The sequence below is a fragment of the Aethalodelphis obliquidens genome, unplaced genomic scaffold (genome assembly GCF_003676395.1).
Source record: "Aethalodelphis obliquidens isolate GAN/ISIS:26980383/991018 unplaced genomic scaffold, ASM367639v1 scaffold5, whole genome shotgun sequence".
NCBI classification, from domain to species: domain Eukaryota; kingdom Metazoa; phylum Chordata; class Mammalia; order Artiodactyla; family Delphinidae; genus Aethalodelphis; species Aethalodelphis obliquidens.
The window spans coordinates 4,892,058-4,917,615 of NW_020837949.1; the positions used below are offsets into that span (position 1 = coordinate 4,892,058).

General features: G+C 40.5%; 1 protein-coding gene and 1 pseudogene across 9 annotated transcripts in view; one reads left to right on the forward strand and one right to left on the reverse strand.

The window, feature by feature from the left end:
* Positions 1-25,558, forward strand: part of KMT2C (lysine methyltransferase 2C) — a 293,409-nt gene that overhangs the window by 27,130 nt on the left and 240,721 nt on the right. The gene's annotated exons all lie outside the window — the stretch shown is intronic.
* On the reverse strand, positions 9,017-11,945 carry LOC113617898 (hsc70-interacting protein pseudogene; annotated as a pseudogene).

The window sequence follows — 25,558 nt, forward strand, 5'->3', positions numbered from 1 at the left end:
ACACACACACACACACACACACACACACACACACACACACACACACATTTTCAACATCTTTATTGGAGTATTTTCTTTACAGTGGTGTGTTAGTTTCTGCTTTATAACAAAGTGAATCAGTTATACATATACATACGTTCCCATATCTCTTCCCTCTTGCATCTCCCTCCCACCCTCCCTATCCCATCCCTCTAGGTGGTCACAAACCACCGAGCTGATCTCCCTGTGCTATGCTGCTGCTTCCCACTAGCTATCTATTTTATGTTTGGTAGTGTATATATGTCCACTGCACATATGTTTTTAACATCTAGACCTATATGCAAAATGTAAAATAAATACAAGACTAGTGTCATATAGCCAAGTCCGTCCTTTCTAAGCTACCTAATGCCTTATTAAAGAACAATGAACCATTTTTTCTTTGCTTCAATTTAATGATAACAAAAATGTAATTTCTCTGAAGTGTCAAATTATGCAATAGCTTCCTATATTTTGATTTGAGAGGAGTTTAGTAAATGATTTTTAAATGTTTCTTAGCTTTTATATTTCATGGATAACGGAAAAGTGTGACTTAGCTGAAATATGATGTGTGATGCACTCACCTTGTTCCATCACAGCCATTTGGCTCTTAGTGGTGAAGTGGAATGTGAACTGTTCTTCCTACAAACAAGTGCATTCATTTATGCTGTTTAACTGGGACTGATGACACTCTGTGATGTTAAAGAAAAATGTGGTCATCATGTGGAAGCTTCCCCACAGTGTAACTTGCATTTTGAAGAAGTTAATCCCAGTTTGTTTTTAGATGTTTTATTTTTAAAAAAGCTGTTTCTTGAGTAGAATATTGTTAAACAAATGGTAAACACCATAAACTGTAATGCTGTAGCATTCCCCTTCAGCTGCCTTCTCCTTACAGAAAAGAAGCCACCACCTCTAAGAACAGTAAAAAGAGAAAAACAGAACAAAAGAAAAACCCCCAGAAAACAAAAGCCTTTTTTAATGTGGGAAAACTAATGGCTTATTTAGCATTTTCCTATAGCCATTTTTGAAATCTCACTTAAATCTTCCATCATGGGTTAGAATGGGCTGTGTTTCTCTTAGAATTTGGTCTTATCTCTATATTTGGCTCTATGGTTTTGCATAATGTTTTGAATAGTAATAAATAATAACTTGGTCCTTTTTTCATCTTGTGTTATGTATGGACTTCAAGAAATACTTTTCCCTTTTCAGATCTGGCAGATTAAAAATAAATAATTAAATAAACTTTATATTATCTAAAAGTAAAAAGGACAAAGGAAAAGATGGAATGAAAACTGAAGTAAATTTAGGTCTGTTGAACTTGAAATGCTGTTGTGTATACTACTAACACCAATAAAACCTAAAGCAATCTAGAAAAAAGGTGTTAAAGATACATTTCCATATTTTTGGTAAAATAATTATTAAAATTGAGAAACCATGGATAAATGCGGATGTTTTGGCTTGGTTAAAGTAATGTAAAGTAAATCTGTAGTTACATTTTACTTTGATATGGAGTGATGGTCCAATAATTTTGATGATAGTAATATATACATCCTGTAACTTGAATTATTACATTGTCTGTAAATACCTCTAAAGATGGTGGTAAAGCTTCAAAATTTATTCAACCTGGCACTCAGGAATGTTAGGAAAAAGAAGTTTTATCTATTACATTGTAGGGAAAAATGTAGGCAGGATGTGTTATGAATTGTGTTTTCATGAAGAGATCAGTATTCTTTGGTGTTTTTTTCTTAAGTCCAGTGAAAAATTTAGAAGTCAGATATCTAGTTGCTTATAATAAAGGTCAGCAACCCTTCCTCACTGCTTAGTGCCATTCTCCAAAGGAAACTTTAAATTATTTGTGTGGTTTTTGTGACTAAATAATAAGCTTATTTTATGATTTATCAATTTTACATTGATTTCTGCTCTGATAGATGAGGATTTGGTTCATTTTTTCTACTTACCCAATAGCTGTATCACTTTTAATTTCCCTGTTCTCTTTGCAATTTATGTAATATAATAGACTTTTTCTTCATGTTAATATAGATTGTCTACCTTGATTCCCAGGAGTAAAATTGAAGCTATTACTGCTTCTACTTTTCTCTTCACCTTTCCTTTCCCCTTTATGCCCCTATGTCTGTCATTTCTACTTTGGCATTGTCAAGGTTGAGAACATTTATACTGTTTGCCTGTGACTTGGTTTTAATAGTTGGAAATTGATGAATAGTTTCTACATTATTGTGATGGTATAAATATTGTTCACAGCAGAGGAGAGTACAATTACATTTCCTGTATTGGTTCTTGGTTTTTGAGTCTGTAATTGCCTTTTTTCCTGTCTTATTTGTCATTGTTCTTTCTTCCATGTTATCAGCTTTCCATGCTATTTTTTTTTTTTTTTTTTTTTTTTGCGGTACGCGGGCCTCTCAGTGTTGTGGCCTCTCCCGTTGTGGAGCACAGGCTCCGGACGCGCAGGCTCAGCGGCCATGGCTCAGGGGCCCAGCCGCTCTGCGGCATGTGGGATCTTCCCAGACCATGTGGGATCTTCCCAGACCGGGGCACGAACCCGTGTCCCCTGCATCGGCAGGCGGACTCTCAACCACTGGCTGCTTGTTTTTATTGTTGTTACTTTATGTATGTGAGTACTTTTCCCCCTGAGGAAAGGCTTCTCCTAGTCTTTTTCCTTATTATGGACAAGATGTTATCTAGACCTGTTACATGTTGTTCTTTGCATCACTTTGTTGGACTTTGCATCACTGCATTTGCACTTTGGCTCTGCTCTTATTGGATCTTTATTCTTTGAATTACTTCCTTGTTTTAATGCAGTACATCCCTCACAGAAATTTCTAGAAAGAATATGTGGAAGATACAGTTTTGAATTCTGGCATATCTGAAAAAGTCTTCATTAACCCTTATAGTTGACTGGTGTTATTTTTATTCAAGCCAAACTAAGTTGAAAATTATTTTCCGTCAAAGCTTTGATTGCATTGCTCCAATGTCTTTTAGTATCCATTGTTGTTGTTGAGAAGTCTGATACAGTGTGTTTCTTGTTCCATTGTGGGTGATGTGTTTTATCTTCCTCTGTGGAAGCTCCTTAGAGCTTTCTTTCTGTCCTTTTTAAAAAGAAATTTCTCAAAGATGTTTAGAGGTGGTTCTTTTCCATTATTATTAAACTAAAGACTCATTTTTTTAATTCTTGGGAAATTTTCCTATTATTGCTTTAATTCTCTTTATAATTCCTTTTAGTTGGTTATTGGGCTTTATGTATTCATGCTCACTCCTCCACCCCCATCTTTTTGTCCTTTTGTTTTTCTGGGCATTTCCTCTATTTTATTCTAAGACTCTGTAATTTTACTTAAGCAGTCATATTTTAAATTTTCAAGAATTCCACCCCCCCCCCCACGCCCAGCATCCTTTTTCTATTTTATGGATTCATAATCTTCTTGAATCTCTTTGAAAATGTTAATAGAGGTTTTTTTTAAGTCATCATCCCTCCTCTTATCTGTTTGCTCTAGGGTAATTGTTGTTTATCTTGGTCTCATTTATGTTGTAGGGTTTTTAATCATACATCTGCTGATCCTTGTCACTCATATTTAAGACCTAGTAGAAGGGCTCATGGTGAGTTCTTGGTGGGAATTAATGATTAGCTTGAAGTTGATAACCCTTTGTATTCTGACATTTAGGAGTCCATTGTTTTACCCCAGAGTGCCAACCCTCCCCCTACTCTTTTCCCCAGTTTCCTTCCCCAGACGATGATTCTTTTTTTTTTAAAGAAAAGATCTCTCCATTTTATTTTATTTTTTAAATGATAATTCTTTTCCTTAAAAATTTTTTTAATACTATTTCAGTGGGCTTTTATTGAAAGGAGATAATGTGTGTATGTTTGATCTGCTATTTGAACCAAGAGATTCTCCTTCAGCTTTTAAGCTGGACTAGACCAAAGCTAATATTCACATGTGTATTTTATCCAGTGTTTCAGAATGTGTTAGGTTGTAGATATATAATGGGAGCTTTAGGTTGTATATGTGTTCTGGGTGTTTAGAAAAGAGAGTACTCACTTTGTGTGTTGGGCCTTTTACAACAGGTGGAGGAATAGGAAAACTGTCACAAAAAAGTTATGAATATGATACCTGCTGGTGAAAATATTCAGATAGCTCAGGAGAGTATGATTAATTAAATAGTGTAAGGCCTTTTTCCCCTGTCTTCTGCCCTGTATTTCAGAGAGAATTATTGTGAACTCTATCTTGTATCCTTCTTGACTCTTGCTATGCATATATGTTTTCTATTTTTACATAATGTGCTTACATTCATTTTCACACAGATGGGATCATTTTATATGTATTTAAAAAAATTTATTTATTTGGCTGTGCCAGGTCTTAGTTGCAGCATGCGGGATCTTCGTTGCCGCCTGTGGGATCTTCGTTGCGGCATGTGGGATCTTTAACTGCGGGCTGTGGGATCTAGTTCCCTGGATTGAACCCGGGCCCCCTGCATTGGGAGCACAGAGTCTTAACCACTGCAGCACCAGGGAAGTCCCCTCATTTTATATGTGTTGCTTTGTGATTTTCTTTTGTCACTTAGTTTATCTTGAACATTTTTCTGTTTTAGCATATATACATCAATATCATTCTTTTCAAAAACTGCCTAATATTCATCCAGCTGCTGCAAATTAAGGGCTTTGCTTATGCCAAGGAGTGTTCAGGAGTGTTCTAGATTCTGGGGATTCAGTGGTACACAACGGAGATCAAGCCCTTTCTTTCACTGGACAAATACTTCAGTAGTGAGATGAACAAAATAAATGTATTCCTTATCATTAATTTCAGACAGTGAGAGGTACCATAAAGAAAATAAAACTGTGGTAATGGTATTGAGAGTGTCTGTTAATGGTTCTGAGAGACAGTAATGCGTGTAGTGAGGTTGTCAGGAAGGTCTTGTTGAAGTGATGATATTGAAATAGACGTGGGTGAAGTGGAGGCAGTTATGAGAAAATTCAGAAGAACACGGTTCATTGTGAAGCCCCCAAAACAAGAATGAGTGTGTGATGCTCCAGGGACCCTCCTACCTCTCAAAATAAAAGGCTGGTGTTACTGGACATTCAGGAGAGCTTACGAGATCGCATCTGAGAGGCCGGCAGGAGCCTGATCACGTGATGCCCTGCATGCTAAGGGCAGGATTATGGTAAGGGGCAGGAACTTTATTCTCAGCGCAGTGGAAGCCATTGGAGGGTTTTAAACCAACAAAGCTATAGAAGTAATCTTGGCAGGTATGGCTTTGAGTAGGCTTGTGACAGAGGAGAAAGGTGATTAGATTTTATATGTGTTTTGAAAGCTACTGTGATAAGGTCTGCTAAAGGATTTGATGAGGGGAGTATGAGAAAGAGAAGTAAAGCTGTTGTCTAGAATTTTGGCTTCGGCAGCTTGGGTGGATAGTAGTGTCACTTAGATTATTAGAGAGCCTAGTGGAAAAATGGGTTTGTAAACTAGATTGGAGTACCCTGATTTATTTAACCATTCCCTTATTGATGGTCATTTAGTTGATTTCCAGTTTTATTGTTATCTTTGTAGTGAACATCCTTGTGCTTGTATAGATTTACTTGTTGGCATATTTTAGAAGGTAAATTCCTAGATGTAGAGATGTCTTATTAAAGAGTACTTGTGTTTCAGGTTCTGATAGTTACTGGCCGATTGCCCTCCACAAATGGAGTATTGACTTAGACTCCCACACAGAGTATGTGTCTGTCGTCCCCCGCCCCGCATCCTTGCCAGCAACATACGCTGGGTGGGGCTGGGGTGGGGGGACAGGGCATACAGTTCTGAAAATGGGAGTTGTAGTTCTAATAGAATTTTTCTTTACTAAGTCACCTAAGTACTCTGTTCCCAGAATGAAAATCAGCCCTCATCCTTTTCTTTTTTGTATCTCCGAAGTCATAACATGTCTCTGGCCATAGTTCGTTTCTTCCAGCTACCAGTCATATAGTTGTTGGTCAGTCCTTCTAACTTCGGTGACATTTATGAAGCCTTTCATCATAATTATGATAATGATGAACATAAAGACTGTTCATTGTTTAATGTATCCTATCCTAAATGTGTCACATGTGCTGTATTAATCTGTTTAGTCATTACCAACAATCTAAAAGTAAATACGGTTACATCTCCAGTGTTTTCAGTGGAGAAAACTGAGACAAAGGACTTCTACCAATCTTTGACTGTCTTTTCATTTTTATCTTCTTTTTCTGTCAGAGTGTATCTTTCTGATAAGTTTGGCACTGTCACTTGAATACCTTTTTTCAGTCATTATGGGTCAAAACAGAAACACAAAATAAGTGGCAGAAAGAGAGGTGCAGGTGGAGTCAGTGTGTTGCAGAACACATTCAGTTTGGGAGGAAGCTCTGCTTGTTGGTTTCTGGTGGTTAAACTGCCTAGGTTCAAATTCTAGCCTTATAATTAAGCTGCTACTTGATTTGGGGCTGATCACTGGTCTTTCTCATAGCTCAGTTTCATCAACTTTAAAATGGAATAACAGGACTTCCCTGGTGATGCAGTGGTTAAGAATCCACCTAACAATGCAGGGGACACGGGTTCAAGCCCTGGTCCGGGAAGATCCCTCATGCCGTGGAGCAGTTAAGCCTGTGTACCACAGCTACTGAGACTGTGCTCTAGAGCCCAAGAACCGCAACTACTGAAGCCTGCATGCCACAACCACTGAAGCCCATGTGCGTAGAGCCCATGCTCCGCAACAAGAGAAGCCACTGCAATGAGAAGCCCGCGCACCGCAATGAAGAGTAGCCCCTGCTTGCCGCAACTAGAGAAAGCCTGTGCGCAGCAATGAGGACCCAACGCAGCAAATAAATAAGTAAATAAATAAATATTTAAAAACCTGGAATAACAATAGTACATATTTTGTAGGGTTGTAGTGGGCAATAAATAATGCATGTAAAAGTGGATAGCACATGGCCAGGGCAGAGTAAGTACTTCATCAGAGTTAAGTTAAGTAAATATAATTTACATTACTGGTCAGGAGTGAACAGTCTGTCTAACATTCAGAGCATGGGGAAAAAATACAGGCAATGGAATATCACACTCTTATGAATTGTATGTTCATGTGTAAAGTTAAAGAAATAGTAAATACCACTAGTGTTTTAGTGAGTGAATTGGGATATACATGTATTAAGCTTTTATGTTTCTGCTGGGGTGACATATTATTCCATGGTTATTTTAATTTGCATGTCTTATGATTGAGTTAAATTGAGTGTATTTGCCACTAGCATTTCTTTTCTTTTGCAAATCGCCTACCTATGCCCTGTACCAGGTACCTTTTGACTTCAAATAACAAAAACCTTAATTAAAAATGGCTGAAATGAGTCAGATTTCACTTCCTATGACCAGAGTCCAGGGGTATTTCAGTAGCCTGATGAAATTATCAAGGACCCAGATGCTGTCCCCTTTCCTGCTTTTTAAATTTCAGCTTGGGAGGAATCAGGCTCCCTGACTTCAGACTATACTACAAAGCTACAGTAATCAAGACAGTATGGTACTGGCACAAAAACAGAAATATAGATCAATGGAACAGGACAGAAAGCCCAGAGATAAATCCACGCACACATGGTCACCTTATCTTTGACAAAGGAGGCAAGGATATACAATGAGAAAAGACAGCCTCTTCAATAAGTGGTGCTGGGAAAACTGGACAGCTACATGTAGAAGAACGAAATTAGAACACTCTCTAACACCATACACAAAAATAAACTCAAAATGGATTAAAGACCTAAATATAAGGCCAGACACTGTACAACTCTTAGAGGAAAACATAGGCAGAACACTTTATGACATAAATCACAGCAAGATCGTTTTTGACCCATCTCCTAGAGAAATGGAAATAAAAACAAAAATAAACAAATGGGACCTAGTGAAACTTAAAAGCTTTTGCACAGCAAAGGAAACCATAAACAAGATGAAAAGATAACCCTCAGAGTGGGAGAGAATATTTGCAAATGAAGCAACTGACAAAGGATTAATCTCCAAAATATACAAGCAGCTCAATATTCAAAAAACAAACAAACCAATCCAGAAATGGGCAGAAGATCTAAGTAGACATTTCTACCAAAAAGATATACAGATGGCCAGCAAACACATGAAGGGATGCTCAATGTCACTAATCATTAGAGAAATGAAAATCGAAACCACAATGAGGTATCACCTCATACCGGTCAGAATGGCCATCATCAAAAAATCTATAAACAATAAATTCTGGAGAGGGTGTGGAGAAAAGGGAACCCTGTTGCACTGTTGGTGGGAATGTAAATTGATACAGCCACTCTGGAGCACAGTATGGAGGTTCCTTAAAAAATTAAAAATAGAATTGCCATACGACCCAGCAATCCCACTACTGGCATATATCCTGAGAAAACCATAATTCAAAAAGAGTCATGTACCACAGTGTTCATTGCAGCACTATTTACAATAGCCAGGACATGGAAGCAACCTAACTTTCCATCAACAGATGAATGGATAAAGAAGATGTGGCACGTATATACAGTGGAATATTACTCAGCCATACGAAGAAACGAAATTAAGTTATTTGTAGTAAGGTGGATGGACCTAGAGTCTGTCATACGCATTGAAGTAAGTCAGAAAGAGAAAAACAAATACCATATGCTAACACATGTATATGGAATCGTAAAAAAAAAAAAAAAAGGTTCTGAAGAACCTAGGGGCAGGACAGGAATAAAGACGCAGACCTAGAGAATGGACGAGGACATGGGGATGGGGAAGGGTAAGCTGGGGTGAAGTGAGAAAGTGGCATGGACATACATACACTACCAAATGTGAAATAGATAGCTAGTGGGAAGCAGCTGCGTAGAACAGCGAGATCAGCTCCGTGCTTTGTGACCACCTAGAGGGGTGGGATAGGGAGGGTGGGAGGGAGATGCAAGAGGGAGGAGATATGGGGATATATGTATATGTATAGCTGATTCACGTTGTTATAAAGCAGAAACTAACACACATTGTAAAGCAATTATACCTCAATAAAGTTAAAAAAAATCTTCAGCTTGTTGAATATTCACTTCAATAATTCACTTAAATAATTATTGAACACCTATAATTTACCAGGAGTAGTCTGTAGCTATGGGAAATAACAGCAGTGAGCAAAACAGGCCATGTTTACTGCCCTCTGAAAGCTTACAGTTTGGTGGGGGTAGGGGAGGAGGCAAGCAAGGAAGTAGAATGTTCAGTAAGATGTTAAGTGTTTTTTTTTTAATGTGGAAATATGAAACATTTATTTTAGATATCAGACAAGAACAGAACTAAGTAATCCAATTTTACTGCAGCAGTATAAAAATCATGCCTTCACCACAGTGTAAGATTTAAATGCATCTGCACAAGGGTACACATTATGGAAAATGTAGTAAGATTGCTGCTGCCCTGCCAAGTACTTCCAGTCCCTACCCAGGTCCTACTGCAATACTGGTGTCTCAGTAGTTTCATGAAAGCAAATCATTAAAAATAATAATAATAAAGCAATTAAAAAGACAAATCAAAATGCTTCAGTGACCATATATCCAACTCAAACTTTATCTACTTAAATGATCTTCCCACTAATAAATCTTTATTTCACTCAAACTTGAACAATAAACCTTCCATACTGAAGTATCTTCCTTGCCTAATTAATTCAAAGGAAAAAAAAATGATTAGTAAAGAAAAATGTAGTAATTAACACACCATTTTAATTTGTTTTAAATATTTTTAAGGTTTAAAAATTGTTTAAAGTTTTTAATTTCTAGGAAGAAAACATTATCTGAATGAATACCCTAATGGCAAACCACTGTAAAAATGTTTCAGCTGCATTTGGGGCAGAGGGGTAGGGATTATCTTCAAAGCACCCTAGCTTTCTTCCTGAGAAGGTCAGAGGTACACTGGTTTGTATTATTGCGACATCCATTAGGTGATCTAAGTTGCTTTTCCTTCAGCAGGGGCTTTATTTGTCAGAAGGGCATTATGCTTGACCTCCAAATGTGGCCGACAGTTTACTGATGAGATTCATAACCTTTGAGTTGCTCTGATATTTTGACGTATTTGCCGGGTTCTGAGCCACATCCTGGAAGGCCACCATAACTTCTGGATCCTGCATGGCTGCAAGAACCTCTGGATCACTAAGAATTTCATTGAGCCCAGGCATTCCTGCCATTCCAGGCATGCCCCCTCCCATTCCACCTGGAAAAGAGCCGCACTGAGCCCGTGATTGTCCTCTGGCCTCTTCCTCCCTCGGGGCTCTTGCGTGTTCTCCCTGAGCCTTCCTGACCCTTTCTGTTCTTTCTTTGATCTCTCGCTCTTCACGTTTTTGCTCATACTTTCCCCGATGTTCAGCAATTTTCTGGGCCCTTGGTTGAACTTCTTTCAGCATTGCACTAGCATCTTCATCATAATCCGTCTTATAGGCAAGGGCTAGATCATGAGCAGCTTCTTCCCAGTGGCCCAAAAGTCTGTGTGCTTCCCCTCGCCACTTGTGTGGCTGAGCAGAATCAGGATTTACTTCAATAGCTCTGTCACAGTCTCGGATGGCAGCATTTGGCTTCTGTAATTTGATGAAGACACTTGCTCTCTTGCCATACAGAATGGCCAAACGAGGATTTAGCTTGATGGCATCTGTGAACAAGTCAATGGATTTCTGTAGGTCACCATCATTTAGGGCATCAGTGGCAGCTACTTTTTTATCATTTGCCTGATCCATCATCTCCTCAGTTATCTCTACGCTTTCATCTCCCATTTCTTGAGGGGCATCAGTGTCTGGTTCAGTCACACCTTCATTGTCAATTTCTAGATCACTTTCCTCACTTGATGGTTCATCTGTCTTTATGTTTTCCTCCGCCTTCTTACTATCTTTTTTCTTCCTTGGTATTTTCTTCCAATTTAGTTTTATGAGTAGCAGGTGGTATTTTACCCCCCATGCTCTCCACCCACTCAGGAAGCGCATTTCCTCCGTGTGCAGAACGCTTGGGTCCTGCTTGCACATTTTCGTGAAGGCTCGAAGCTCGCTCACTTTGCGGGGGGTCCATGGTCCGGAGGCGGCGGGCGCGGTGAGGCTGCGGCCTGATTCCAGGCCCAATGTTAAGTGTTACGGAGAAAAATAAAGCAATGCAGGGGGAAGGGCGAGGCTGAATTGGGTTATTTTAATGACGTGATCAGGGAAGGCTTCAATGCAGTGACCTTTGAGTGGAGTCTCAAAGGTAGTAGGAGTGCAAGGGCAAGAGGTACGGTGGAAGAGCATCTCAGACAGAGGGCCTCTCCCGAGCACACAGGCCCGGGGCAGGAGTGAGCTGGCGCCTTCAAAGACCTGGAAGGAGAGCTGGGGCGGGTGGCAGAGCTGAGTGATGGCTGGCAGAGAGGGGGGGCAGGAAGTCAGAGCGTGCAGGGCCTTGTAGACCATTGTGAGATCTTTTGGCTTTTATTCCCGGTGAGATGAGATACCTTTGGGGGCTTTTGAGCAGAGGGCAGACCTTATCTGACTAAGACTTTGAAAGGTTCATGCTGGCTGCTGTGTTGAGACTAGGATGAAGGGAATAAAGGCTGAAGCAGGCTTGGTAGTTACGAAAATATTGCAAGCAGTCAGGTGAGAGGTATTTTGGAAAAAGATAGACGTCAGAGAAGTGATTCTGTATATATTTTGAAGGTAGAGCTGAAAGGATCTGAAAGGAGTCGGGTGTGAGATGTGAGAAGAAGAGAGGAGTGATGTTAACGTTTCTGGTAGCCCATGTGACCAGCGCCGTAAAGATGTGGTCTATCTCTTCGTGTACGTCTATTTTATTTGGAACAAAAACCTTTCCTGGATGCTCTCAGCAGATTTCCCCTTGGATCCTCTTGGCTGTGATTGGCCATGTATTCCTGTTGTAGGTACAAGTGAGGCCGGGAAAGCCAACATCTGTTCCTCTGAGGCCTTATAATGGGAGGTGGCCTCTGACAGCAAGAACAAGTTGGTGGGGGTGGGGTGGGGGGTGGAGTGGCTGCTGGTTGGGTAACAGTAGTGGCATCCGTATGTCACTGCCCACTTTTCTGTTGGGTTGGTCATCCTTTTAAAACATTTTTTTTTTTAAAGTGACTTGTAAATACTCTTTGCATGTTAAGAAAATAAGCTCTTGTAATAGTAGATTCTAAATATTTCCAAGCCATATATTTTAATGAGGTTTTTTTACTCAGATCAGTTTTCTAATTTTGAAATAAATGAATCCTTTCAAAGTTACAAGTGGGGGCAGGTGAATGCGGAGACTGATGCATAATTTATAGTTTTTCCTACTCTAGGTGCAAGTGTCATTTTAACCTGAATGCTGGCTAGTCATTCTTTATAAAACTCATTTGGGGTCTTGCAAGGGCAGCAGTGGGGTGGATGGGAAAAACAGAACCACCTGATTCCTCTGTGCCCCATAGATCTCTCTCTTGTTACTGCCTCCTACCACTGAAGATGTGCAGCTTCATCAGAGGCAGAGTCTTCAGTAAGGTTTTCTTCTTACAGTTTCTTCTTGCTTCTCTCTTCAGTGGTCATTGTCTACTGACTTCTCCCTCCCTCACTCCCTCCCTTCCTTCACCAACAAAGCTGATAACTGGCTTATTATAACAAGAGAATTTTGTTTTATTATATGATTAATTGTCCATCCTCCAACATGGGGGGCGTGTGCTCTTCCTCCTCAGTCACAGCAGAGTTTTGAGCTTCACCTCCACTGCTTACTAGTGGTGTGACCCAGACCGCTTCATTGCACAGCTCCCTTCCTGTTGTGCTAGGGATGGCATTCCCATCAAACACAATGCAAATGCTGCTTCCTGGAGTTGTACAGTGTGGTGGTTCTGATGTGACGTGAGGCAAGTTAATTCAGCCCTGAGTTTTCAATGAGATCATGAATGTGGAATTTTAAGAACACTGCCTTTAAGAGACTTAAGAGGAAATGATGAACAATTCCATAGCCCTTTGTTTTTACCTTTGACTAAGGGTTGATTACTAATAACTAATCAAGTGGAGAAGTAGGGTCATTGTGAAGTAGCTGTGAGGTATTATGGAAGGTATATTGTAAAAACCTCTATTTTTTCCCCCCTCTGCACACGTCATTGTTAAAAAAGCGATTGTGAGTATACGAGTTTGGATCGTTTCCACAGTTCAGCTGGAGCTCTCAGGCCTTTCCAAGGCTCCCTTGTGTTGATGCATGGGGTGGGGGTGGGTACAGATAGGTGAGGTACATTTACAGTTGTTGCATGATAACTTCTTATCAAGGCATAGCCAAGAGAGGGAATTCAGTGCAAGCAAGTGAAAATATATTTAGTTTTCTATTTCCAAAGTGTTCACTTTAATATACTTTTGGTAGGATATTAGAACAATTTCTAAGTTCCAAGTTCTGTGCTTAAAATCAGGAGATTCTCTAAGGAGTCACTGGTTTAGTTTCTGCACCATAATTCAAGTAGAGTTACAACACCGTTACAGTAGTTGTTGGGAATTTAGGGGTTTAGGGCTCAAAATAAATACACATTCACTTAATGTCCTTTTTTGTGCGGGATACTTTTTTGGGGGAATGGTTTAAGTGTAGATTTACAAGGAAAATCAATTTAGTGCATATTAAATACAGTGTATGCCTTTTGATCAAAAGTTGCCTAGAGGAATGTTTTTCCAGTAGGTGCGGAGGGGAGTGTAATCGTAAATAAGATTGTTTTATTCTTTTTTTAGAGTTTGGCTGCGTGCGGGACCTTTTTAGTTGCGGCATGCGGGATCTTAGCTGCAGCATGTGGGATCTAGTTCCCTGACCAGGGATTGAACCCGGGCCCCCTGCATTGCTGCATTGGGAGTGCGGAGTCTTAACCACTGGAGCACCAGGGAGGTCTCAAGATTGTTTTATTCTTTTTTTTTTTTTTTTCCCCGGTATGCGGGCCTCTCACTGTTGTGGCCTCTCCTGTTGCGGAGCACAGGCTCCGGACGCGCAGGCTCAGCGGCCACGGCTCACGGGCCCAGCTGCTCCGCGGCATGTGGGATCCTCCCGGACCAGGGCACGAACCCGTGTCCCCTGCATCGTCAGGTGGACTCTCAACCACTGCGCCACCAGGGAAGCCCAAGATTGTTTTATTCTTAATGAAGTTATGTCTTAGAGCAAGAGAAAGGTACATAAATTTTTCCTTACATTGGCCCTGTATTATAATTTGACTTAGAACCTTGTAGCTTTAGATTTGTAGTGATTACTAACCACCTGTCACTGTGCGGATCTGTAAAGACTCCATGGTGAGATGAATGTATAGGAGAAGTGTAGGAGTTACGTGCTAGTGCGTATCTAGGCAGAAGGAGCAACTTAAGGATTGGTGGCACAGACCTGCGAAATTGCTCGGCCCATTTGTGAAGTGTTCAGTGTTAATAAAAATACAATATACTGTATATCATCGTTCCCACATTGAATTTAACCATAACTAATGATACAATTGTGGCTGTAAAGCAGTTGTCTCCAAACTTATATTTGTTTTCTTTTTCTTCTTAAAAAAATTATTATTTATTTTAAAAAATTTATTTATTTTATTTTTTTGGTTTTGGCTGCATTGGGTCTTTGTTGCTGCACGCGGGCTTTCTCTAGTTGCGGTGAGTGGGGGCTACTCTTCGTTGCGCTGCGTGGGCTTCTCATTGCGGTGGCTTCTCTTGTTGTGGAGCATGGGCTCTAGGCATGCGGGCTTCAGTAGTTGTGGCGTGAAGGCTCAGTTGTTGTGGCTCGCGGGCTCTAGAGCGCAGGCTTAGTAGTTGTGGTGCACGGGCTTTGTTGCTCCGTGGCACGTGGGATTTTCCCGGAACAGGGCTCGAACCCATGTCCCCTGCATTGGCAGAGGATTCTTAATCACTGCGCCACCAGGGAAGTCCCAAACATATTTGAATCATGCCTCCATTAGTAAGAATTTGAATCCTTGCTCTCAACATCTGTATCCTTTTTATTTTTCTTTTTGAAATAAATAGTGTACGTCTATCACAGTCCTTATATTAATACGGGTTGCTAAACTTTAGGAGAGCTAAATTTCACATTCCTTATTAATCTCAAGTTGTAGGATTTGCAGGCCTGTGATTGGGACATTTAAGTGTGTTATGTGCATTCTGCTTTGGAGACCACTACTCTAAAAGACCATGGTATAAAGAAGATACAGAATGTTCGTTTTTCTGCTTTGAATGTTAAGTGGTATGTAGTGTAGATGGGTGGGATAGAGAGAGTGGTGATGAGTGGAATCTTTGAATCCCGAAGAGGCCATTGGAGGAATCAGAGTATTGGTGAAATAAAAAGTTTGAGTTCTGGGTCTGCATTCTGTGAAGGCTGTAAATGAATATTCATGTCTCCTTAACATTTATTTAGTATCCACTGTGCGCCAGGCACTCTTCCCAGCAATTTCATATATGTTACTTAATCCACAACCCTTTTACTGATGAAGAATCCAGCTTGTTAATTTATGTAAGTGGGAAAAAGCCAGAATTTTTCCAGGACTTTGACTCAAAGCTCTTTGTTTTTCTCTTTTTACTACAGCTCTTTTGAGGAGCTCTAAAATCTAGTTGAGGAGTTAGGAGAAATAGACATTCGACAAAGTGTTAAAGAGGAAATTCTAAGTCCTTGGAATAGTGACTGTGTTTCTTGGGTCAGAGCTCTGTCTAGCCAAGTGCATACAGAAGATGTTTAATATATACCTGTTAAGCATTCAAGGACTCTTAGTATCAAGAAGCGTGGGATTTTAAGACATGTGGACTTGAGTCTCAGTACTTCCATTTCCTAACTGTATGACCTTGACCAGTTACTTAGCCTCTCTGAGCCTGAGTTTCCTTATCTGAAAAATGGGGGACTCAATCTCAGTTGCACTGGGTTGTTATGAGAATTAAATGATAATGTATAAGGTGCCTAAGTCACAGGGTCTATTATGTGTTACCTAGCTTCTATAATGACTGAACACAAACACAGGAAGGTTCTGTACTTGTTATAACTGTTGGTTCTCTAATCTCCAGGGAGATGTGTAACAACAGTGCTCTCCAGTTTCTACCTCCACCAGTTCCTTTTGGAGCTGGTAAAAATTAAAAATATCGTATTTTAACATAGTACATTATTTTGTTTCAAATGATAAATAGTAAGATAAAATGTAGTTTTTGTGGCCAGTGTATGGTAAACTCTGATGTCTAGGATATTTTCTTATATCATTTAATTTAATGGTTTTTTTTGGGGGGTGGTGGTGGTAAATACAGGCCAGCGTGAAGAAGAAAATGAAAACATCCACAACTTCACTGTTCACGCAACCCTTGCTGGCTTAAAAAAATTCCATGTACGTGATTAAGAAATTTAAATTCTATAAACCAGAAGCCCCCTCTATTAGCTTGGGTGTCATAAAAAAATACCACAGACTGGTGGCTTAAACAACAAAAACTTATTTTCTCACAATTTTGGAGTCTGGAAGCCCCAGATCAAGGTGTCAGCAGGTTGAGTTTCTTCTGAGGCCTCTCTCCTTGGCTCGCAGGTGGCTGCCTTCTCACTGTGTCCTCACCAGGTCATCCCTCTGTGTTGTCCGTGTTCTCATCTCCTCTTCTTTTTTTATTTTTTTAATTTTTATTTCTTTTTTTTTTTTTTTGCTGTACGCGGGCCTCTCACTGTTGTGGCCTCTCCCATTGTGGAGCACAGGCTTGGGACGCGCAGGCTCAGAGGCCATGGCTCATGGGCCCAGCCGCTCTGCGGCATGTGGGATCTTCCCGGACCGGGGCATGAACCTGTGTCCCCTGCATCGGCAGGCGGACTCTCAACCACTGCGCCACCAGGGAAGCCCTTATTTCTATTTTTAATTAAAAAAAAAAAAAATTATTTATTTATTTATTTTTGGCTGTGTTGGGTCTTTGTTGTGGTGCGCGGGCTTCTCATTATGGTGGCTTCTCTCGTGGAGCATGGGCTCTAGGCATGCGGGCTTCAGTAGTTGCGGCACGTGGGCTCAGTAGTTGTGGCTCGCAGGCTCTAGAGCACAGGCTCAGTAGTTGTGGTACACGGTCTTAGTTGCTCCACGGCATGAGGCGTCTTCCTGGACCAGGGATCGAACCCGTGTTCCCTGCATTGGCAGGCAGATTCTTAACCACTGTGCCACCACTGTGTGCCACTGTGTCCTTCTTAAAAGGACATTTGTCATACTGGATTCGGGTTCACTCTAACACACTGTTTTTAACTTCATTACATCTTTATAGGCTGTATCTCCAGATACAGTCACACTCTGAGATGCTGGGCGTGTGGGCTTCGGCATGTGAATTTGGGGCAAGCACAGTTCAGCCCGTAACTGCCCTACCCTTGAAACTGCTGGTGACTGTTGTATTTATATAGTTCCAGAAGAAGTTCCTGTTCGTATATCTGTGAGCATATGAAGTTATATGACTATGGGTAATTAAATTAGTTTCTTTGAACTTAATGTGAACAGTATACATAGCAGCAAAGAATTACTACTGTAGGTTTGTGCTAGGTTGGGGAAATCAACTTGTTATATGGAACCAGACGTGATGGTATATTTGTGTGTGTGTGTGTGTGTGTGTGTGTGTGTGTGTGTGTAGTATATATGAGTTTATGTAAATACCAATATACGAAAGCCTCTTTAATGTAAAGTTGACTAGTTTCACGTTTGTCTTAAGTCCTTGACGAGCTAAAACTTTTTGTGTGTGTGTCAACCTATGAGTTTGATTTATTCATTCAGTCCTTACTGCGTACTTACTGCTGTGTCAGGTATTCTGTTAGGCATTGGAAGTATGCAGCATCATAAGATGAGATCCCTGCCAATCAGCCCTAAAGTTGGGTGAACCAGCAAGGGTGGTGAGACAAGTGGAGATATGGACAGGCTTCTGAGTCCTGAAAAGAGGAGGAGCTCTTTGTACCCTGAGACTTACACAACGCTTTTCTAGAGGAGGTAACACTAAACTGAAGCTTGTAAGGACCGTCCAAGGAGTATTTCAGGCAGAGGGAATAGCACATGTAAAGGCAGAGAGTTTTGAAGGGGATGATAAAAGGTTAAATATGGTGAAAGTATAACATGGAGAGGAGCGACAGTAGATGAGGCTGAGCTGGTGGCATAAGTTGCATCATGAAGGGTCTTTTATGCCATATTAAGAAGTTTGTGGGGCTTCCCTGGTGGCACAGTGGTTAAGAATCTGCCTGCCAATGCAGGGGACACGGGTTCGAGCCCTGGTCCAGGAAGATCCCACATGCCGCGGAGCAACTAAGCCCGTGTGCCATGAGTACTGAGCCCGTGAGCCTAGATCCCGTGCTCCGCAACAAGAGAAGCCACCACAATAAGCACGCGCACCACAACGAAGAGTAGCCCACACTCTACACAACTAGAGAAGGCCCGCGTGCACCAACAAAGACCAACACAGCCAAAAATAAATAAATAAATTATTAAAAAAAAAAGTTTGTATTTCTTTCTTTCTTTCTTTTTTTTTTAAGAAGTTTGTGTATCTGTCTCTAAGGCTTGCAATATGCCACCACTGAAGGATGAAAGAAGGGGAGCAGCATCGTATTTGCATTTTCAAAGTATCTGCATTGGTGTGGAGGAGAAACGAGGGAGATTGGAAGTGGTTGGGTGTTGGCAGGTGAGAGAGGAATGACTGCCTGGAAGAAGACAGTTCGGGGGATGACAGAGAGGCAACAGACTGAAAAGAGGTTTCAGAGGTAGAATTAATAGGACTTATTTAGGAAGGGGAGAAAAGTGAAATGATTGAAGTTTCTAGGCGGATGGAACAGATTTGGGTAGAAGTCAGATGATGACAGGTTGAGTTGTGGATCTGTTGAACTAAAAGTGCCTATGTTCCATTCAAGCGAAGATGCTCACCGGGAATGTGGATGTGTGGAGGGTGGGTGTGGACTAGAGCCCAGACCCGCTGTGAAGGTGGGAGTTGAGGGCATAAGAACCTGTCTAGTGAAAGGAAGCAATTGGGAGCTGTATTCCAGGGAGCGTTAGTATTTTCACTGGTGGTCAGAAGGAAACACCGTAAAGTTGGCCAGCGAAGCCAGGAGATAGATTTCTAGCAGGTCTGTGTATGAAGTAGTGTCGGTTGTTCTAGGAATAACTGTGGGGTGAGATAAAGATGACTTAGAGAGTGTCTGATGGATTTGACTATCTGCTCTCTGGAATAGTGGGTTTGTTAACCAGATTACAGAAGGTTCTGTGGTGAATTAGAGACCAGAGAAAGAATAGGCACGAATAACTGACGAGACTTTCTAAAGAAGGTAACGTGTATGGTATCAGAGAGGAAGGAAGCGGGGCTGAGGAATGATGGACATTTAGAGGTAGGTAAGGCTAGATTTATGGGAGGGAGACAGTGGCAGGAATGGTGGTAGTGGGGAGAGGTTAAAGGGAAACAAAAAAGGGAGGGCATTTTGGAGTAAGGGGTTGACTTGGGATCCACAGCACATGCTGTTGGTAACTTACGTAAGCACACGTAAGGGAGGATACCTCAGTATTGCACTCATTTGATTTTTAAAATGATGCTACTGTGAATGTTTTGGTGAGCTTTTATTCTTTATTTTTTCCTCCCCTACTAAATGGCTATCTTGGATAATCTCTTGAGTGTGAATTGGAATATCCTCAATTTGTCTCAGGACCAAAGATATATTCTGGTATCAGGAACTAGGTTTTTTTTTTCATTTTCAATTATACTTAAGTAGGAAAAGCTGAATTAGTGAACCTGTTACATGGCGTTGAGATACTTTTCTGGTGATGGGGAAAGGAATCTAGCTAGCACTCTGAGTTAGCCTGTTACACTGGGGAAGAAGGTAGTGTATAAGCTTCCTAGGGCTATTGTAACAGAGTACCAGAAACAAATTTACTGTCTCACATCTGCTCCAGGCCTCTCTCTTAGTTTCTGGTGGTTGCTGGGCAGTCCTTGGTGTTCCTTGAGTTGCAGCTGCATCACTCCAGTCTGTCTCCATTGTCACAAGACCTTCTCCCTGTATGTCTGTGTCTCTTTGTCCAAATTACCCTCTTATAAGGACACTGGCCATACTAGATTTAGGGCTCATCTTACTCCAGTATGACCTTATCTTAACTTGATTACATCTGCAAAGACCCTATTTCCAAATCAGGTCACATTTCTCAGGTTCCAGGTGGACATGAATTCTGGGGACAGTATTCAACAAAATATGGTAGTTTTAGAAATGAATTTCTAAAGTGAAGTTTCATGCATCAACTAAAGTTGTAGAGCAGGTTTTATAATACTAATGGAATTGTCAAAGCAGGCCCATTAGAATTGTTTTAACCTATTTAGGGCTTAAGTTTCTGTGATTATACGTTTTTAGTATTGTAAACCAATTCAGATGAAATCCTATAAATCTAAATCCGAATTATAAATTAAAACTTCCCCACTTTTATTATTTTTAAGTGTAAGAGTACCATTATTACCAAGGAGAGATCATTGAGGATAATCTTTTCTGATGAGAAAATGATGAGAAATGCCATTGTATGTTTTAAAGTAGATGGTTGTAAAATGCTTACTGTTGGATTCCCCTCTGTCCCCCAAATACCAGACTGGTTTGTGAAAAAAATAAACCTTTTTATTCTAAATCTAGTAGTAAAAAAAAGAAATTTAACCTAGTCTGGGTAGATACCACCTGAAGATGTAACTCTTTTTTGTTGTTGTTGTTGTTGAGTTTCTTTGTACATAATTTCTGCTTTTTTCTTGTGTTTTCAGTTTTCAGGGATGGTAGAAAGGTACATTTTCTTCATCGTCTTGCCTTCTTTTAAAATTTATGTCAGGCTTCATCCAGGTCTTTCTGCTGTATTTTAGACCGATGCTGTCCAGTAGTGCTTTCTGTAGTAATGGAAATGCTCTATATCTATGCTTTTCACTGTGGTAGCCGCTGGAAATGGAGCTGGTGGGACTGAGGAGCTGAATTTTAATAGTATTTAATTTTAATTAATTTAAGTTTAAATAGTCACATGTAGCTAGTAGCTACTGTGTTGCTCAGCCCAATTCTAGACTTCTCTCCGATTTCTCTCTCCAGTCCTGCCTTCCTTTTCTCTCAGGTGGTCATTAGTTTGGGGTCTGTCCTACCAAAATTTTTTTGGTGTATATGTAAGAAATACGTGCACGTGTTTGAATATTTACTGGTATTAAAAAAATACATTTATGTATTTATTTATTTTTGGCTGCGTTGTGTTTTCATTGCTGCGCGCTGGCTTTCTCTGGTTGTGGTGTGCAGGCTTCTCATTGCAGTGGCTTCTCTTGTGGAGCACAGGCTCTAGGTGCACGGACTTCAGTAGTTGTGGTACACGGGCTTAGTTGCTCTGTGGCATGTGGGATCTTCCTGGACCAGGGCTCGAACCCGTGTCCCCTGCATTGGCAGGTGGATTCTTAATCACTGTACCACGAGGGGAGTCCTGTGTGTGTGTTTTTAAATGTATTAAAAGAGATTTACTTACAGATGTGTAAACACATGTATATACGTGTATATGAGTGAAATTGACCAAATGATATATTCATTATAAAGGGCTACATTTTTTTCCCCTCCCAACCTGGACGCTTCACTCCACATATTATGCTAATGTGGGATTTGGGGAGTTTGATCAGTTTACATTACTGTAAATCATAGATATGTCTTAAAGTATTTCTAATTCTAACAGTACACGTCCTCATCATAAATTCAAACTCTAACAAAAGGTATAAATCACAAGTGCAGGTCTACTCCTCCGAGGTAATCACTGGAAACTTTCTTGTATTTCTTTCCAGATGTTTTTCATTTGTAAGTAAGAGATGTATGTATGTAGGAAAAACAAAAAAAAGGAAAGATATAGGTATGTATTTTTTGAAAACAAATGGAATTATGCTGTAAACACTGTTCTGTAACTTGCTTCTTTTGCTTAACAGTGTATCTTGTACATCTTTTCATAGGTACATGTTGATTAATAATGTAGGTACAATTCAGTGATAATTGAAATAAAGTGTTTTTCCATTTACTGAATACTATTTTTTTTTTAATTAGTTTTTTTTTTTTTTTCGTTGCACCGGGTCTTAGTTGCGGCATGCGAACTCTTAGTGGCGGCATGCATGTGGGATCTAGTTCCCAGACCAGGGATGAACCTGGGCCCCTGCATTGGGAGCGTGGGATCTTACCCCCTGTGCCACCAGGGAAGTCCCCCTGAATCCTATTTTTAAAAGTTACTAATATTATTAAATCATGTTATATAATTGTCAGTAGGGATGGCTCAGGTAAAATCTAATAGGAAAGGCTGAATTAAAATTTTAAACTTGTGGGACTTCCCTGGTGGTCCATTGGTTAAGACTCTGCACTCCCAACGTCAGGGACACAGCTTTGATCCCTGGTCAGGGAACTAAGATCCCACATGCCACACGGTGTGGCCAAAAAAAAAAAGAAAAAATATTTTTTTGAAAACTTGTACTATATATGCCTATTTGCAAGCATAACGGAGTTTGGTCTTTTTAATGTACATGGTCTTTTAAAAATATCTTATTCTGATGTCTCTTGTAAAACCCCACTTAAACTTTTGGGAGCTGATTTCTATCTTTTTGCTGTAAGATAACACTGTTCTGCAGTTATTCTTCTGAGAGTGATTTTTCTTTTTAAAGGAATGCATAGCAAAATTCTGTATTAAATGTGTTCACTCCTGGTTCCACTTACTGGTCTTATGATCTTAGAAGATGCTTAAGAGCCTGAGCTCTGTATTAATGCAGTGCTAGTTCAAATCCTGGGTGTACCACTTAATAATTAATTGTGTGACCATGATCCTCTCCCTGCTTCAGTTTTCTTGTCTGTAAAATGAGGAGTGATGATTGATGTGATGGGTCCATAAAAAGTACTGTGTTAGTTGAAATTATGACAGCTGCTGTAAGAGATAAACCCTGAAATCTCAGGGGCTTAAGAAAATACTAGTTTATTCTACTGGGACTTGAGTCAATCTGTTCTCTGATGTCTTCTACACATGACTTCCAAGATTGCCCTGGGCATTGATATCCACCTGGCAGATGGGGGAGGGAGGGGTGCAGGATTGTGTGGGAGCTTTGGAGGTAGGGCCTGGGAGTAGTGAAGAGGTATCCAGCACTTTTGCCCACATTTCATCGTCAGGAACTCAGACACATGGCAGGGAGGTTGGGAAATGTAGCCTCGCTGCTTGCCCAGGAGGACAGGGAAAATGCGTTTGGTGAATAGCCAGCCAGTCTTTGCAGTAAGTACTCAGCCTAGAAGATGGTTCTAAAGTTGTTGTTAAGCAAGTCACTTTACCTCTTGGTGGGGGGGTTCTGTGTTTCCGTCTGTGAAGGTAGGAGGGTGGTGATGATGAGGGGAATGGTTAACATTTGTTGAGAACTGCTATGAAGCACTGTTTTAGGAGAACTGTATATTAAAACTGTATTCATTCATTTAATTCTTTAAGAAGTCCTCTAAGGTAAAGACTGTTACCATCCTTTTTTTTTTCTTTTTAACATCCAAGGAAACTAAGGCACAGATGGAGTCATACATGGAGTTAGGATTTGAAGCCAGGCAGTGTTCACTGCAGGGTCTGTGCTTTTAGTGCGCTCTACTGAAAGTCTTGTGTAAACACAGCTTCATTTAACCCCCTGGACCCTGCTGTGTCCTGAATCTTTCTTCTCTTGGTGTCTTTTCTTCAGCAGAGGTCTTCTTTGTGCCAAAATAATTTCTTTCAAGTTGCTCCACCTCCATCTGTGATCCTTTTTCCCTTCCCTCCACTTGCCCTTATATTCAGTAGACTTATAGTCACTCCTTTTCCCTTTCCACCTGTTTTTTTTTTTAACTTTCTATTAGAGAAAATTCGCCCATATCCAAGTGTGTAGAGAATAGTATAATGAACCCCAAAGTATCCATCTTCTAGCTTAAACAGTCATCAACACATGGCCAATGTTGTTTCATTTATACTGTTACCCCCTTCTCCTCTTCTGTTATTTTGGAACAAATTGCAGGCATAATTTCATTTATAAATATTTGAGAATGTATCTCTAAAAAGTAAAGACTTAAGAAAACCCAAATACCACCCTCATACCTAAAAATAGTTAACAGTTAAAGTCCAGAATACCATCAGATATTGAGTGTTCAGTTTAACAGGTGTCTCAATTTAAAAACAAAACAAAACCAGTTCGTTTGAATCAGGAGCTGAATGAGGCCCACACATTGTGATTAAGTCTTTTTTACTCCATAGGTTGCTACCTCCTTTTTTCCTTGCCATTTATTTGTTGAAGGAACAAGTTATTTGCCCTGTAGAGAGTTTCCTGCTGTTTGGATTTTGCTGATTGTATCCCTGAGGTTTAACATGTCTTTCTAGTCTCTGTATTTCCAAGTTCAAGTTCACCCTTGAACAACCTTGGGGTTAGGGATGCCAATCCTCTGCACAGTTGAATTTCTGTGTGTAAATTCTTTTTGTGTGTGTGTGTGTAACTTTAAAGCCAGCCCTCCGTATCTGTGGTTCTGCTTCCACAGATTCACCCAATTACAGATTGTATAGTACTGCAGTACCTTATTCACTGGAAAAAATCCATGTGTAAGTGCACCTGCCTAGTTCAAACCTGGGTGATTCAGGGGTCAAGTGTACGTAGTTGGAGCCAGAGGCTTGATCAGATTTGAGTTCCATTTTATTTTCCGTGACTGCTGCTCATGTTGCAGTGCATCCTTTCATCTGGAGGCACATAATGTCTGGTTGTCTCTTTCTGTGATACTGGCAGCTATTGATGACCAGTGTCTGGGTCTGATTCATTTACTAGGTTGTAAAGTGGTGATGTTCTGTTATGCCTTCATTTTATTAGCTGGAATGCTTGTTATAAAGAGAAAAATCCCCCTCACCTGTTGTTTGGTTGCCTAGTGTAACAGTTTATATAGGAGAGGCAGGACAAATGTTTGATTCTTTCTCTTTCTTTATCAGTTTGTGGTGTAATGAGTTGGTTCATGAGCATTTCCCAACTGTGCTTGATAGGTTTTTCTTATTCTTATTTTGTCATGTATAACTCAATGTGCAGGAAAGTATCTGAAAATTAACAGGTAAAGGCAAGATTCCACCACAGTCACCGGCTGGTAGGGGACCGGTACAGTGTGGCAGAAATAGTGTTCTACACATACTGGGGAGCATGTAACAGAGGTGCTTAGCTTGAAGGTTGGGAAAGAGCTCTGTAGTTGATCTTGAGCTGCGTTTTGAAGGTTGAATAGCAGTTTGCTTCTGGAGGAGGTGATTCCTTTCCAGGCAGAGGGAGCAGCATGTGCAAAGGCTCTGGGGAGTGAGTGCATTTGTAACTGTGGGGAGTTCTTATGGCTGAGACGAGTGTGCTTGGTGTAGGAGGCTGCAGAGATGGTGGGGATTTTAAGTCGATGAAGGAAGAGTTTTGACTTAACTCTGAAGGCCATGGAGGGACACTGAAAGGTTTTTATCCAGGTGAATGACATAAGAAACACATCTTATGAGGATCACTTTGGCACCACTGTGGAGAGTGACTCATGGTGCCCTTTTCTGAAATGCTTATATTGCTCCCTTCTTCTTCCCCCATTGCCGCCAACACACACACACACACACACACACACACACACACACACACACACACA